This window comes from Eupeodes corollae, chromosome 2, assembly GCF_945859685.1.
Source record: "Eupeodes corollae chromosome 2, idEupCoro1.1, whole genome shotgun sequence".
Lineage (NCBI taxonomy): Eukaryota > Metazoa > Arthropoda > Insecta > Diptera > Syrphidae > Eupeodes > Eupeodes corollae.
In genome coordinates, this window is record NC_079148.1 from 83,787,699 (window position 1) to 83,805,727 (window position 18,029).

At 33.9% G+C, this 18,029-nt stretch overlaps 1 protein-coding gene across 5 annotated transcripts in view; it reads left to right on the plus strand.

Annotated features, from left to right (window-relative positions):
- The window catches only part of LOC129945884 (serine/threonine-protein kinase minibrain), an 86,622-nt gene that overhangs the window by 43,087 nt on the left and 25,506 nt on the right, over positions 1 to 18,029 (plus strand). The window lies entirely within an intron of this gene.

Genomic DNA, 18,029 nt, shown 5'->3' on the forward strand with positions numbered 1-18,029 from the left:
TTGTAATTATAAAGAAATGCAATACCATATAAGTTTTATTCTCCTCCTTTAATAACCATCTCTGAAGTCGTTGTTTTATATCTTAACCCTTATGTTTTGTTTGTAACCATTTACATTTATGGTAGACCTTAGCAAATCAAAAGGTCTACCATAAATGTATGACCTTAAATAGTTAACAGACCAGACAATTGCAAGCAGTTCTTTTTCAGTGACGGAATAATTCCGTTCATGATCGTTTAAGGTGCGGCTTGCATAACATACTGGATGAACGTTTTGTGTAAGTACGGATCCAATAGCGATATCACTCGCATCGGTGTTAAGTTGGAATTTTTGTTGAAGTCTGGATACTTCAAAACCGGTGAATCTGTGAGGATAATTTTGAGTTTTTTAAAAGCACTTATATAGTTTGGATCCTTTAAGTTGATCTTTGAATTTTTCTTCAAGTAATTGGCTGCGCAATTTTTACTTAGTCTTTAATAAACTTTCTTAAGTAACTACATATGCCTAAAAATAATTTTATTTGTTTCGTACTTTCTAGTAACAGAAGTTTTTGTATGCTTTCTATTTTATTTTTATTCGGTTTTACTCCCTTCGTCGTTAAGACGTGTCCTAAATACTCTGTTTCTTTTGCAAAGAATTTGGATTTAAGGTTGTGCTGTATTAATTTCTCTCGAACTTTTTGAACGATTATAATGTGTTCTTCCAGAGATAAACTGAATATGAGAATATCGTCAAGGTAGACGACGCATATTTGATATATGCACTCTCCTAGAACTGAGTTATCTCTGAAAAGTCGCAGAGGCATTCTTGTGAATTCATAGTGCCCAAGAAGAGTCAAAAAGGCTGTTTTTTTCTATCCTTTTCCCTAACTAGTATCTGGTGTAAGCCTTTAGCTAAGTCTAAAATTGTGAAGTACTGGGGATTTCCTAATGTATCTCATATAGCGTATATTTTAGGAATAGGAATTTTGTCGTCAATAAATCTCCTGTAATCGACCACTATTCTCCATTTCTTTTCGCCAGAGTTACCTAATTTCTTTGGCACAACTCATAGAGGGCTATTGTAAGGAGAATTGCTCTCTTGTATTATTTTTTAGAAGATTCTTTAAAATCTCGATTTCCTCTTTATTTAGATGTTTACCAAGGAGACAACTTAGTACATCTTGTTCTTCTTTATTTCCTTCTAATATATATATCTAATCATAACTGTGTAACATGTAACATGCATTTATAAATTTGATTTTATTTCTTTGTATGTATTTTAATGTAATCTTTTTCTAAATTAATTTTTGCTTGAAACGGTTTTAGTAAATGTATTGAACGTAGAACCTGTATCTATCAAGCATTTTTTTTGAATTTCCTATGGTCAACTCTATTATCGATAAATGGAGGCTGTGATTGCAAATTTACTTCCTTTACTTTTTGTTGCAAATGATTAGATTCCATCGGCGTATGATTATAATGCCCTGTAGACCTTTCATTTAAATTATTATTCTTATTTAAATTATTTCTATACTGACCTGAATTATTGTTCCTAGCTTGATTAAAATTATTTCTATAATGTCCTTAGATTAAATTTGTTTCTGTACTGTCCTGAATAATTGTTCTTATTGTGATTAAATTATTTCTGTACTGACCTGAATAATTGTTTCTATTTTGATTCAAATTATTATTTGTGGTAATATTTTTGTGGGTTGGGAATTTGGGATCGGTTTACTAGGTTACTGCCTATTAATTTGGATCATCCCTGTTTCTTCAAGGGTGTAGTAGGAATCTCTTAAATTATTTACCTACTTATCACTACACTAGCAAGGTTTTCTTCTAGACCATTAATAAAAGCTTTTAAAATCATCGTTTCGTTCGCTGAAGGCGAAAACTTAAAGAGCTTTTCAACATCGAACTAATATTTCGTGTTTAGTTTATCTAATATTTCTTTCAGTTTTTGGAAATACTCACTAACATTGTTATTATTTCTGGTAGTGATGGCTTGTTTGTGCAAGTTATAATAGGTTTCTCGAACTCCAAAGTTCCTGATGAGCTCTGATATTATTGTGCCCCACGTTGCGTTTGTCCGTTACGTTCTAACTGCCTGCAAAGCTGGTGCTTTTATCTTATTAATGATGTTTCGTTGTATAATGTATTGTTCCAGTGTTGTTCCGAGAGAAAAAGGGTAGGAAAATGCCTACATCCCTTATAAAAGAAGTCAGCGCATATTCAGATGTTCCCTAATATTCTCTTATTTTGGACGACCCCTTCATCAATTCCGACAGGGTCATTGTAACAGGAGTTGGAGCCAGGGGAGCAGCTTGTTTAGCTGGATCCTGAGCTTAGCCTTAATTTTCTGCGTTATTTTTTTGTTGAAAGTTTATTTTTGCTAATTTTATTGATTTGAAACAGATAACTATTATAGTTTGATTCCGATTTTTTTTCTTATCACTTTTTGCTATTTGTTAGTCTTTAGACTTTTTATTTTGTCCTTTCGCTGTATACTATTATAATTAAGTAAAAAAACGGATTCCACGATTTGGTTCCGGCGACAAAATTGTATGTGTTCTTACTTTAGCTCGTGAATTCAGACTGACAATTTATTTTAATAAATTCTTTATTCTCATATCATGTTGTTGCTGATTTGACAATTCACAGTTTCTTGGAACTCTAACGAGTCCAATCAATTGGCAACATCACATGAGTTTCTTGTTCCGTAATTTTTGTAGATACTGAATGGGAATTATATTTATGGGAACATCCGTTATAATTTCGGTTGCTGGCCTGGACGTTACCCGCGCTGGACAATGCAAATCAATTGGAATGCTTCATAGCACCAACTTTTAAATGTTTTTGGTATACCGAGAAAAAGGAATTGGTTAATGCTGATGCACCTCTTATACGAAATTGTATTTAGACTTATCTCTTCAACACCTATATAACTACTAGAGCTCCATAATATTTCTGCAATATATTGAGAATCTTGTTTTTTTTTTTGTTATTATATAAAGTTATTCTTTATACAAAAGGTAAATGTATAAACAGTGGCGGATTACATCTGTGTGCAGTATCAATAAAAGTTAAGCTCAACTAGCTTTCATTCGTGAGTATATCTCAATTATGTTTTCAGAGAGGTATTCTTTCCACAGAGCTGAATTCCTCATATAAAGTCGTTTGGTAAGGAATGTAATTATCTTGCAGTTTTCTAAATTTTAGCCTTAAGTATTTCCTGGAAATTATCTTCCAATTGTAAAATTCAACTAAAGGGTTAGATGTTGTTGTTGTCCATCGTGGCCTTTGCCACGTCCTGCTGGAACCACATGTTGTAAAGGTCCATGTGGTTTAATTTGAGCCATAAGAAATTAGTTATTATCGTTATGTAGCGCTCGCTTTTAACGGTAACTGCCTCACTAACATGGTTTTCAAAAAATTACGGACCAATTGCGCCACAGCGGCCGGCCCAAAATCCACACCAAACGGTAACTTCTTGAGGATGCATTATCACCTATTGGACCTCGGATGGGTTAGTGTCGTCCCACATACGGCAATTTCGCTTGTTAACACAACCATTCGTCCAGAAATGCGCCTCGTCATTAAAGATAATTTTTCATCCAAAATGGTGGTCCTCTTCCAAACGGCGTTATCATTGTGCATGGTGAGGAATAGATTGCCACGGGTTCTGCTGTACACTTTCACGGAACGCGCCGATGTTCTCGTCCATTTTGCAATCCTTGAACGGATACGGGTGTTGGCTGATTGTTTACTGAACCGGTTGTCTTAAATTTGGCCACCAAACGTTGAAAAGTCGACTGTGAAATGATACCACGTCTACCGTAAAATGGGCGCAATGCCCGCAACGATTGCGTTAACGAACACTCATTTTGTTAATAAAGTTTCATAATTTGAACGTGCTGTTCAATAGTGTTACTTGCCATGATGATTTGGCATAATCAACTGAATAATAAACAAAAGATTTGACAGAAGTCACCAAAACAAAATGGACGCCACGGGGTGCCAAAATCTACCCGTGCCTATTGAAAACCCCTTTACTTGAAACTGAAACCTAATAACTTTTTTATTTTTGCAAGATTTAAAACAATATTCCATTAATATTGCTAGGTTAAGATTCCAATTTGTTGTTTGTAATAATATGATTGAGTAATTAACAAAACCTTCTAATTATTTCGTATTATATTAAAAATGCCATTGATTAATAACATAAAAAAGAAACATGTAACGACTGGTTCGTTTTCATATCCCAATTTATTCTTTTTATAACTCTTTAAATATTCCAAGATACTAACTTTTATATAATATATGTGTTTGTAAATTTTAAACTAAAAAAAAATGTTTACTACCATCAAACAGTGAGCAAGCGGAACCATTTTTTTGTTATTGATATATTATATTTTTATTAAACTTTTTTATCAAATTTTCTTATTAATGTATGGGCCATAAATTGTTGCTCTGCTTTCTCTTTAAATCAATACGGCTATGGACATGAAACATGTGACAAGCCAGTAAAGTTGTCGCCGCAGTTGTCACGTCGTCGGTCGGCATTGAAGGGTTGAACATTCATTATACGTTGTTAAATTCTCTTTTCCTCTTGTAATATATTTTTCCTCACACTTAAAGGGTAGTTTGAGTTGGGAAAAAGATGAATCTTTTTAAATCAAAGTTAAATCAGTAGAACGACTTGAAGAAAAATACTACAACAACCTGTAACTTTTTTTATGTGAAAAAAAAAAAATAAAAAAATAAACTTTGCGATTCCAAATCCGTGGAATATTACTAACAAGGCTAGGAGACTTTTTACAAATACAAAGTTTCATTACATATACAGCCTGAGCAGTACCATTTTTTCAGAAAAATTCTTCAACAAAAACGAGCACACACCCAGAATTTTTTTCAAAGAAACATCTTAAAGTTGGGAGTCTTGTGCAGTAGATATGTATGTACCTTTCTCGAAGTTTATTCTTCTTTGTTCAATTATTTTGTTTATATGCCTACGTTCGTTCTCAGTCGCCAGGATGTTTGTTTAAAGAAAAGAATATTAACTTTAAATGACAAATTTAAGGATATATTGTTACTCAGTTCTAAAAAATATGTGTTTTCAATTAGGTCATATTTGTTTATTATAAACAAACTCAGTATTATTGTTAACGTAGATCAAACATATCGACGGTTAAACTTCATAACCTCGTAAGTCGTTTTTGCAAGTTTTTCAGTGATTTTTTTTTAAATTAATTTTTCAATATAATTTATAGTAGGACAATAATAAAAAATAAAGCGGTCTTCAGTTTCTGGTTAATTTACGAGTAGGCTGCTTAGAAATAAAAAAAATTGACTTGAATTTATTTGATGTACAAGATATTCGTTACATTTGTTTTTTGAAAACCGATTCGTTTATTAAAAATTATTAAAAGCAAATATTTTCAGAACCAACTTCATTCTTGTTATTGTTAGTTATGTATTTAATTTAGCATGTACAAATTCAAATGCACGCAAGTGATAAGCTCCGCCTCGGTAAGAGGTGTGATCAAAACGGAAGTGGAATTTTTCAATTTCGCGCGCTCTTTACATGAATGTTTTTTCTTGTGATGGCACACATATCACGATATATGTTCCCAGTTTTGACTAAATATATAGCATGTGTTATTTTTATGTAAGAGGCATAAAGGTTAGACTTTTTCATCATGAGTGTGTTAAAGGACTTTAAATTACCTTTAAAAAATGTCTCGAAATATTTTCTAATAAGTGCTTTCCTTCAAATGTTTTCAGAGGTTTAATTGAAATAAGATTTTTAATTTTGTTCGCCAAACTGACAAAAAACCAAAAAAGGTACAATTAAGGATAGCAAAATCGTTTTATTATTTTTAGTTCATCTGTCAATCATTTTGATGAAACCAACTGCTGTTTTGATAAAAATTGGTTCGACAAGTAAGTTTTATCTTTGGATACATTTTTAAATTATTTAGTTTTGTGTCATAGCTGTTATTTTAACAAGTAAACCTCAAAAAAAAATTAAAGTAATGCACTTATTAGAAGGAAATTTCTTTAAATGTCATTAAAATTCAACCAGCAAAAAGTTATTCTTAGGATTAAATGCAGATATGAGGTTCTTAAATTTACAACACGAAGAACCCAAACAGTCAAAAATCAGCAAGCTCTATGCAAAAAATTAATTGCACTGAAAATTGAAAGCTTACTTACTTAAGGTGGCGCTACAGTCTGGGGCGGACCTGGGCATCAACCAACAGGCCTGGAGACCCAGCTCGGTCCCTAGCTAGCTGTCTCCAGTTTCGCACGCCAAGGTTGGTTGAGGTCTTCACCCACCTGAGTGCACCACCTGAGTCGCGGTCTTCCTCTACTGTGCCGTCCCCCGGGATTGGATTCGAAGACCATCCGGACTGGAGTGTTGATGTCCATTCGCTATACATGCCATCTAAGCCGTTGGATTTAATTCTGCTAACTAGGTCAGTGTCACTGTATGCAGCCCGTACAGTTCGTCGTTATATCTTCTCCATGATTGAGAACCGGGATGATGAGTGCCTTATAGATGGTGATTTTAGATGCTCGAGAGGGACTTTACTTCTCAATTTCCTTCTAAGTCCAATAAAGCAGCGATTTGCAATAGTTGTTCTTCGTTTGATTTCAGCGCTGGTGTCGTTGTTTGTGTTAATAGCGGTGCCTAGGTAGACAAAGTCCTTAACTACCTCAAAGTTATAGCTGTCCATGGTGACGTTTTGTCCAAGACGTCGTTGTTCAAAGTCCTTTTTTGATGACAGCATATACTTGGTCTTGCTCTCATTTACCACTAAACCCATCTTCTTCGCTTCCGTCGCAATGCTCAAAAACGCTCCACATCACGGTTTGATCTTCCAATTATGTCAATATCATCTGCGTATCCGAGTAATTGGATGGACCTTTGGAAGATTGTGCCTCTAGTGTTGACGCATTTAAAGCATTTTAGTTTATTTTAATCAATCGTATCTTCATATGTATGTAGTACCCGTGGCATGATGGTTAGTGCGTTAGTGGACTGTCATGCCAGAGGTCTTGGGTTCGATCCCTGCCTATGCCATCTAAAGTCTTTTCACGGGTACTACCTCTTGCGAGGAATTGACAGATTCTCCAAGAGTAACTCTTGTCATAAAAAAGTGCTTTCTCAAATTAGCCGTTGGGAATCGACATATAAACTATAGGTCAGCTCCATTCCTGACAACATTACTCGCACACAGGAATGGTTGAGAGTTGTAAGTCACTAGGCCCTGGTTCTTCATGGACTGTTGCGCCACCCAATTTATTTTGTATCTTTATATGTATATACATATGTACTTATATGGATTCTTCGAATTGCCAACCTTTCTAATTTTAAGCCTAAAATTATTCTCATATCATAATATCTAAATTTATATTATTATAAATAAACTAATTTCAAATTATTAGTTTTTTTAATGTTTATCTACTTTCATATTAGAAACGACATTAATAACATATATTCGTATTACTTATTGTTTTCGGAAGATTTAAACAAAAGAACGAAACCCACCTCGGTTAGGAAATAACAGTAAATTCAGAAACCCAATTACATGTCACTCACCTTATCCATGTTCGAAAAAAATTAACTTACCATCAAATTTTTTCTTTCCCGATAAACATTCTTTATATCTAAGTTTCTGACTCTGTAGATGACATGCTTTTTTGTACAAAAATCTTATTATTTTGTCCTCGATTGTATTTGGTCGACCTCCCCTAAACTCTCGGTAATTGAGGAGGAAGAGATGACGAAGACGGTAGTGGTGATGGCGACGACGGTGACGGCGGCGATGCTATGAAATGCATATAAGCAGACAACAGTTTAGTCGACACCGAAATATGTTCCCATTTTTTGTTTTCATGGATAGTGAGTGCACACTAGTGTCTGCCAGCTCCAGCTCTACTATTTCGCCTTTTTCACCCACATTGCTGGTGCTTGCATATCTGCCTGTCTGGCGGCAACAATATTGCAATTATTCTCCATTAAAAGATACATACTCGTATGTTATAGGAGAAACAGAAAAACAAAATCAAAGAAAAAAAATCTAGCATTTTCGTCGTCGAGTCGGTCTTTTTATCCCGACATTCTGGTTTCCTGTAAATTTCTATTCTTACACTTTTGCTACTTCATCTTCAATATGATCTACTTATGTGATTTCTCTGCTGCTGCCGTTGATGTCATTTTGCTGTGTTGCTCCAATCGTGTGTTATATATTGTGTACATATTATTTGTGGTTATGTTAGTTGGATGTATCCTCAGGAATTAATATCTTGGTTGTGAAAAAAAAACAACATACATATCTATTCAAAGATTATAGCCTGTTAGTTTATCAAAAAAATATGTAGTGTTAATCTGTTAGAGACATTGAATGTATACAATTTTTTATCACAAATTTATTCGCATTTTAGCTATAGTAAAATCCTATAGTGAGGCCAAGTAAACCATTTCAGTTTAAAAAATGGGCTTTCTGAAAATGAAATAAGGCCGACGACATTAAAAACTCAAAATGTCTCCAATGTGCCCAATACGAACAAATTTGCCATTATTCTTCTCCCATCATTGATTAGCCGTTTATAAAATTATGTTACATAACAACTTCATCTACAATATGGTTTCTGCTCTAACACAAGCTTTATCTTCATGAGGTTAAAATTAACGGTAAGTAAACACATTATCCACGAATGTTTTCTTTATCGAAGTCCAAAACTGGACAAAAATTCAACTCTTAACGAATTTAATGCTCTGTTCGACTCCATCAAAAGAATTTTTGCCCATTATCCTTACTCTAAAATTGTCATGAATTCGATGTACAGAATTCTTTTTGGCTTCGCTTTTCTAGCCATACAACACCCGAAGAATTAACAAGCAATTAACTTAGCTTGTTAACTAGCCAACCTGACGTTGCAGGTCAATCCGCCAACACCCTAGAATTGTTTCTTAACTCTAACACTAATACATACACAATCAGTGTATCACCGCCTCTAGGCACATCACATCTATCAAAACCAAAGAGAACTTATGGTTTGATTGTAGCTGTGGAGATTATTAAGATCAGAGTTTGTGAGTTTCCGTTGTTTTAAAGCCAACCCCACTGAGGAAAACCGAAATAAGTTTAAACAACCTAGAAAGGAAAAAATCTTTACATCGTTTCAGAGAAGGTAAGATTATTGCACTTGATATTTTAAAAGCATTTGATAGAGTTTGACACCAAACTATCTTATCGAAAATGCAGGCTTTTGGTATTGATGAATCTCTTTTTCTTTCAGTAACTACCTCTCTGAAAGTTTAATACAAGTTGTATTAAATGGTTTCAAATCTGAAACTCATATCATTTTCAAATATCTGAGGGTACTGTCGTCAGCTAAACAGTTTAATGGATTAAAAGTGGTAGACGAGAGATCGCTTATGAATATAAGGATTAGATTCTTAGACAAAAGCGAAAGCCTGGGGAACACCAGCAGTCCGAAAAGTAATTTCTAACCCAACAAAGAAGAGATTCATCAATATCAAATGTACGTATTTTTTATAAGAGAGCTTGTAAAGATTTGTTCCACTGCTTTATGAGAAAAACCGTGAGATCGCCAGTGGACCTATTGCTACCAAAGCCATACTGCCGGTCATTAAGAAGTTTTCTTAAGCTGAAAATTGATCAGCATTTCTATGACCATGGATGTAGGGTGTAAGTGCAATTGGACGATAGTAAGAGTGTGAGGAGTATTCGCCTTTTTTAGGAACAAGCTTCCATCCACTACAAAGAGAACTGTTAAATAGGACAGATGGAACAAAAGGGCTTACTATCCGGGCCAGCGGATTTTTAAATGTCAAGACGTTAAGTTCTTTAGCGATAGTGAAAGAAGATTCTTCCTATAATCGTTTACGCTTTTAAGTATAGGAGGAGTCATGTCTCTCATTGGCAGCATCGAATTAACAGCAAACTATGCTGCAAGCAATTTGGCTTTATCAATCGAGCTTAAAAAAGAGTGTCATTAAAAACATTTTTAACATTTAATGTTTCTAACTTGTTTAAACTTATTTCTGTTTGCCTCAGTGGAGTTGGCTTTGTATATCCGGAAACTTACGTCTTCATAGCTCGAATCAAACCAATCAAACTATGAGTTTTCTTTCTTTCCAATCAAAACATTAAGTCGTTGAGACCGACTCAGTTGGCTTTCTTGCAACAAGTATGAATTATAATTTGTTTTAATAAAATAACCATAATATGGTATGGTATGGACAAACTTTTTTCTCAAAAATTACTGTATTTATTAAGAAAGTTGTTTTCTTTAAAAATTATAAACACCCACTTCATATATTTGCCTTTGTTGTATAACTTTAAAGTTTCCTAAATAAGCACTCAATCAATAAATTGTTCCGATCTCAAGCACCACGGTAATTTATTTCCTCACTGAGTCGGTGTGTTAATCCAATAATGTGGTTCTCAATTAGTTGAGACGTTGTTTTTATTTTGATTGATTAAATTGAGTTGAATATTTATTTCGAATGGTCTAAAAACATGTGATCCTAAGGTTATATATAATTTTATATTTAAAAATAAAATAAATAAATTAGGTGGCGTGACTAGGGCCTAGTGACTTACAACGTTCAACCATCCGAGAATCCAAAGGGCTAATTTGAGAAAACAATTTTCATGACAAGAATTACTCTTGGAGGTTTTGTCAATTCCTCGCAAGAGGCAATACCCGTGAAAATAACTTTAGATGGCACAGGCAGATATTGAACCCAACACCTCAGCATGACAGTCCAACGTACTAACCATCACGCCACGAGTCCTACACTTTTATTTTTAGGGTCATGTACATTAACCGCTATTTTTTTATTTGCAGCTAATTGCAAACATTTCAAGAAATTCTCCAAGGCTGTAACCTTAACATTTTTGAAACAAATTATAAAATATAGATTATAAAAAAGTCTGCCCTTTCTCGTGTTTATGAAATGGCACAAGGCAAAACAAAAATAAGTAAATTGGGAAAGAGAGAACAACCCAACAAACTTTGGGCCAAACCAATGTCTGGAGAACAACAGCATACCTGCCTTTATGTGTGTTTCCTTATGTTCAATGACAATGATAAAACTTTAATGAAAATTATTTTATCCTTCACTCTTAAAACTAAAATAACATCGTCGACGGTTGGCCTTGGCTAACGTATGTTTTTACTTTATAATCCCTTTATTTTTTTATTAATTTAATTCTTATGCAACAAATATTATTGTAAGTGCGAATTTTTTGGGACGTTTTTTTTTGTTCTTTTTACCTTTCGCTATCCCAAAGGACAAAGAACGTCGTTAGCTTCGTGCTTGCTTCTATTTCCATCCGTTTAACTTAATTTTTTGTTTTTTACAAATAAAATAATGATGTGAATACGAGGACACTTGTTATATTGATGTGAGGACGAAAGTGTTTGGAATGTAATAAATGTCGGGAAAAGACGTGCTATGAATTCTTTATTAGACAAGGATGATGTAGAATTTTTGTTTGTATTTTGACTTTTTATGATTATTAATATCTTATAAAATAAAATTAACAGAAATCATTCATCTGTGGTGAATCAGCAGTCACAACTTTTTTTATTTAATAACACCTTGGTTTGGGCCAAAGTTTAAATAATGTTTTTGGAAAATATAGTAAATGAAAGAGTCTAGTTTTCAGATCCTTTGTTATATTGTGGTTTACTGAACCATTTTGTATTAAAACGCTACTCTTCTTTTCGTAGACTAAAATTTAAAATCAGGTCCAATTAAGCTTCTATTTGAATCTAAAATTGATAACCAAAATGTTTATGACAAAAAATAATGGAATTCTAACTAAGCAAAACGTTATTGGTTCTCTTCAAAGCAATCTTAAAATAGATATGGTTCTTGGTGGCACATAGATGAAATTATAAAGAGTCAGTTATGAAGCAAGAATATCCATGCCTATTTCATAGACTAATACAATCTTATAAGCACATAATTAATAATAAGTAATCTGTATTTTTGTTTGTCCTTTACCAGTGTCGGTTGTCCAAATCTTCAATAAAGTTTTGTACTTATGTATATTCAAAAAAGTTTTTAACTAGTGGTTAAGAATAATAATTTGTTCATGCGAATTCTACATTTTAATAAGACAATAGTTTAATCTAAACGCAAAATTACACGAATATGACCGGCTTTACCCGGCTCAATATTTGTCATTTATTACGATGCACATGTTGACCATTATCATCAAACCCAATGTTCATTGTATGTATACCTTCTAATTACATTTTACTTTCGTATTTGTTTACTATTAGAAAAAAAATATTCAATTCTTAAAATAACTAGATTTTTACACTTTTAAAGAATGCATATGATTTTGGATAGCTTTAATTTTTGAGTAGAAAAAATGCAATATATTTACTTTTGTCCTACATATTTTGATTTATTCAATAGAAAAATTAAATAAAGTTTCTAATTCTAATCCAAAATGAGAGAACACCTTCAACAACATTTTTGTTTCTTATTAATTTGCATTGTCCAACTAGCCCAGTTTAATTTAAGAAAATAGTGTTTAAACTTTCTAAAATGATATATAAACATTTAGCATTTGATATTATATGTTATCGTATATAAAATCGATGAGAAAAAAAAAACAAATAGTACAGCAGTGTGACAAATCTCATTGTATCCTACTATTTCGTAAGAGAACATTCTTATTTTCTTTTCTTAAATACACAAAAATTAAGTATAATAAACTGAAATAAATTAGTTATATTTATTTAGAAATAAACATAACTAATTTATTAATAGTTGTGTTTCCATTGCGATTAATAATTTTGTATAGTGGTCGTAACTAATAATGTTTTTTTAAGAGTTTCTTAATAATTGTTCTAAGTATTTTCGAATAATGTACCAAATTCCATTTATCAAATGCATAATAATCTTTTAAATTTAATTAATTAAATTAATTTTTGAGAACTTCAATTTTTAAGAACTAAGTTTCAAGATTATTTTTCAATAGGGGAAGGGACACTTGTCGGGCTTAATTAATTTTTTATATTCCACCAATACAAACCCGAGAGCCTTTAACCATAACCATGTAGTCAAAATTTGTTCAGCTGTGATGTAAATTTTACTCTCGTATTCGCGTTTTATTCTTAGCTTTCAGCCTATTTATACCCACAGCACACACCCATTTGGAGTTCTGCTGCTTTTCATTCATAAATCTATCTTGAACATCCCTGTACTTTCGCTTTTTCCTCATTTTCATAATTTCTTAGCAAATTTATGTCTTACTCCCTGAAAAGTTGTTTTGTTTCCTTCCTGAAATCTACGTCCAGAAACCAGCACCAGAACCAGAACCTTTCGAGTCCCACTAAAACCTTTGTTTAGGTACGGTAACGGTTGCTTTCAGTTGCTGGATGCTTATAAAGTCGCGAAGATGGTGTATTTTGTCGTCCTTTTTTGTGTTGGTTCTTTCGTCGGTACACGGCGAAAGAACTACTCTTACCAAACAGACTCTGTAGACTCACATAAATACAAAGCGCCATCATACTACCATCATTGCAAATATTTTATATTTTACCCAACCAACAATTTCATTCGTATGTGTTTGTAGATATTTATCGATTTTCCCATTCCCCAGCACTCCGCTGTAATATCTTATTAGAGTCAGTTCAGAGTCAGAACGTTGCCCCAGTGCTAGTGTGTGCGATCTTTTTTTATATATACCCAAAACAACACTTATACGTACAATCATTATAATGCATTATGTTGGTAGTTGGTTGTCATATACGTATTTTAATATCCTTACGGTTTCTATTGCTTTTTTTTTACTTATGTTGTTAGTTTTTATCAATGAATTAAATGTAAAAACTATTAAAAGCTTTATTGAAGAGGATTTCGTTTATAAAACAATGGACATGAAAGTAAAGGTCTACTATAATGGAAAACAGTGTCTAGTCAATCGATAAAAGAATTATAGCCGAAATACCTGTCTAAGTAAAACTCGAAGAAGAAAGTTGAAAGATTGATATGACAAGGTACCACTTTTTTGTCTGGTGGAGTATTTGCAGATTTTTTTTTTGTTTAATAGACTTATTCTCTCTCTCAAGCTGTATTAGTAGTATCTTCATAATTCCAGTATAGTTAACGTACTTTCAAATAATTTTAATTATCTTACTTTTCTTCCTTGTGACTCAAACAATTTCTAATTTGTATCTTAACTTAAACGAGAAATTTTGTCTTTAAAAATATTAGCACATCCAAAAATTGATGAAACCGTTTATATAAATAAAAAATAAATTGGGTGGTGCAACAGTCCGTGGAGAATCAGGGCCTAGTGACTCTTACAACTCTTAACTTTTGTGCGAGTACTGTTGTCAGGGATGGAGGGGACCTTCACTTTTAATCCGAATCCGAAGGGCTTATTTGAAAAGGCACTTTTCGTGACAAGAATTACTCTTGGAGAATTTGTCAATTCGTCGTAAGAGGCAGTACTTTAGATGGCACAGGCAGGGATTGAACCCAAGACCCATAGCATGACAATCCGATGTACTTTTTTTTAATTAATTTTTATTAATTCAATCTAAAACTATCTTAAAGCTAGACAAAATTCATAAAACTAGCATAATTAACCATAACTTACAACTATCTTGCTGGTCCCATACGGGCAATCTAAGTTACACAATAATACTTAATTGTAATGCCTTTCGGCCCTAAGATCTATTTTACTATACTTCAATTTTATTTATGTTTGTATTTATTAGAAAATTAAAAAAAAAACATATTTCAATATCTTTTTTTATTTTTACTTAAAAACTACTTAAACTAAGGTCCTTAATATAAAACTTAAAATTATTTTAAACTTTCTATTCTACCTATAAACTACTTAAAACTAGAACAACCACAGCAACAAATCTAACTATCTAACCGTTTTGTTTTACTTGTTTTTCCTTACAAATTTTTTGTATGCCACCATGCCTATTCTACTTAAAACTAAACATAACTATAAAACAAGTATGTAAGCCCGGCCAAGGCTTAAAACCCTATCCCGACTATCCACTATCAAGTGCCGATTGAAGCCACCAAAACTGGTTCACCTGCTTCACTCTATCAGTTCGGTCCTGTTCGGACACAGCAATACTGAACCGAAGGAGCTCTGCTCCGCCTTTTGCCATGACGTCCTGATTGTACAGGAGTCGCCTATCCACGTTTCTTCGTTTGACGTAATAGATTGGAGGAACTGTCAATTTATCCTGTATCAGGCCACATCTGTCTAAGAAGAGGAATGCTTCGGTGGAATGAAGCCGCTTAAGCGTGCACTCTCGAAATGCTCGTCGCGTCGTTCGGATAGTATGCCCCGAAAATTAAATTGTTGGTCGGAGACATAGCTCTTGCAATGTGACCTCGAACGAGTTTTATCACGAAATTACCAATTCTGTTTATTCGAGCGCCGGTGTAGAGGACCTCGTTGGAATAGTAAATCCAACGTACTAACCATCATGCCACTTTTATCTTAAGGGTCATGTACATGAACCGCTGTTTTTGTATTAGCAGCTAATTGCAACAATGTCAAGAAAGTCTGCAAGGCTATACATAACTTTAACATTTTTATTTTTCAAACAAATTATAGAATTCAGATAATAGAAAAATTCTTCCCTTTCACTTGTTGAAGAAATGGTAATAAAAAATAAGTAGATTTAAATGGCGCAGGCCAGTCCAACGCACTAACCATCATGCCATGGGGTAAATTGAACCCATATTAAAATTATTAAGTAAATTCTAATCTTCATTTTTTGTTTTTCCTTATAAGTTTAGTTGTTAAGATACTAAAAGTAAAATTCAAATCAAATCAAATGGGGTGGCGCAACAGTCCGTTGTGAACCAGGGCCTAGTGTCTTACAACTCTTAACCATTCCTGTGTGCGAGTACTGTTGTCAGGAATGGAAGGGACCTACAATTTTGGGCCGAATCCGAATGGCTAGTTCAAGAAAGCACTTTTTCATGACAAGAATTACTCTTGAAGGATTTGTCAATTCCTCGCAAGAGGCAGTACCCGCGAAAATTATTTTTTTAATTTAAGGTTGCACAAGCAGGGATTGTACCCAAGACCCCTTGCATGACAGTCCAACGCACTAACCATCATGCTACGGGTACTACAAAAAACATATGTGCAAGTAATTGGGTATTTTTAATAAAACCCAATGGCGTAATTAACTTAACTGTTATATAATGGGATTAGTTTATATTTTGTTATGAAATATTAATTCAATCCCAGGGCGTTCTATATAGTTATGTATAATAGTATTTATATTATTTATGCCTCTAACTCGAGCGTACCTTGAGCATATATGCTGTGACCCGAAAGATGGTGAACTATACTTGATCAGGTTGAAGTCAGGGGAAACCCTGATGGAAGACCGAAACAGTTCTGACGTGCAAATCGATTGTCAGAATTGAGTACAGGGACGAAAGACTAATCAAACCATCTAGAAGCTGATTCCCTCCGAAGTTTCCCTCAGAATAGCTGGTGCAATTAAAAATTATGTAAAATAATCTTATCTGGTAAAGCGAATGATTAGAGGCCTTAGGGTAGAAACGATTTTAACCTATTCTCAAAATGGGTAAGAACCTAACCTTTCTTGATATGAAGGTTTAGGTTGTGATATATTGTGCCCAGTGGCCCACTTTTGGTAAGCAGAACTGGCGCTGTGGGATGAACCAAACGTAATGTTAAGGTGCCCAAATTAACAACTCATACAGATACTATGAAAGGCGTTGATTACTTAAAACAGCAGGACGGTGGCCATGGAAGTCGGAATCCGCTAAGGAGTGTGTAACAACTCACCTGCAGAAGCAACTACCTCTTAAAATGGATGGCGCTTAAGTTGTATACCTATACATTACCGCTAAAGTAAATGATTTATATGCGACTTCGGTTGGAAATAAATTTTGAAACTTTAGTGAGTAGGAGGGTACAATGGTGTGCTTAGAAGTGTTTGGCGTAAGCCTGCATGGAGCCGCTATTGGTACAGATTTTGGTGGTAGTAGCAAATAATCGAATGAGACCTTGGAGGACTAAAGTGGAGAAGGGTTTCGTGAGAACAGTGGTTGATAACGAGTTAGTCGGTCCTAAGTTCAAGGCGAAAGTCGAAAAAGTAAAATTAGTTTGTTAAAATAAATCGTATCGTGGAATAAAACCAAATAGATAATTTGAACGCATTCCAATTAAAAACGGTGAAAAAATTAATTAAATAAGCTGAAATCACTTATATGGCTTTATTATTTTTCCATTTGCATTATGGCCGTATGACAAATGACTACAAGTAATTTGATAACATACGAGGGGCGTTCAATATATTATCGCGAATCTCTGATTATATATTATATAAATTGACTTATTTAACAAGTAATACTATTATTTTAGTGCATTCATATAAAATTGCATATAAACGTGATTGTTCTTGAAGAAGCCCGAATAAAGGTGAAAACGATGGCAGATATCACCAAGCTTTCAACTGGTACCATTCACACCATTCTTCATGACCATCTTAACCTTTCTAAGGTCAGTGCAAGGTGGATGCCACGAATGCTGACAGCGCCTCAGAAAAAAGTGATAATCGTATGCTGTAGAGAGCTTTTAGAGATGTGTAGTGAGAATGCGGACGGATTTATGGATCGAATTGTTACTGAAGACAAATCATGGGTTCTAAACCACGACCCTGAAAGCAAACAGGGTTTAATGCAGTAGCATAAAAAAAGAACAGGGCCCACGAAGAAGTTCAAAGTCACTCTGTCTGCCGGGAAGCTCATGGTCGCAGTTTTTTGAGACTCAAAGGAAATCTTGCTCATTGAGTACTTCCACTTTGCATAATTTGCGGGAGGAAATTAAAAAGAAAAGGCGGGGCAAACTGGCAGCGGGTGCTTTGCTTCTTCATGACAACGCTTCTGATCACACGGCGGAAGTTTCCAAGGCCGCTGCGTGAGATTATGGTTTCGAAAAAATCCAACACCCAGCCTATAGTCCA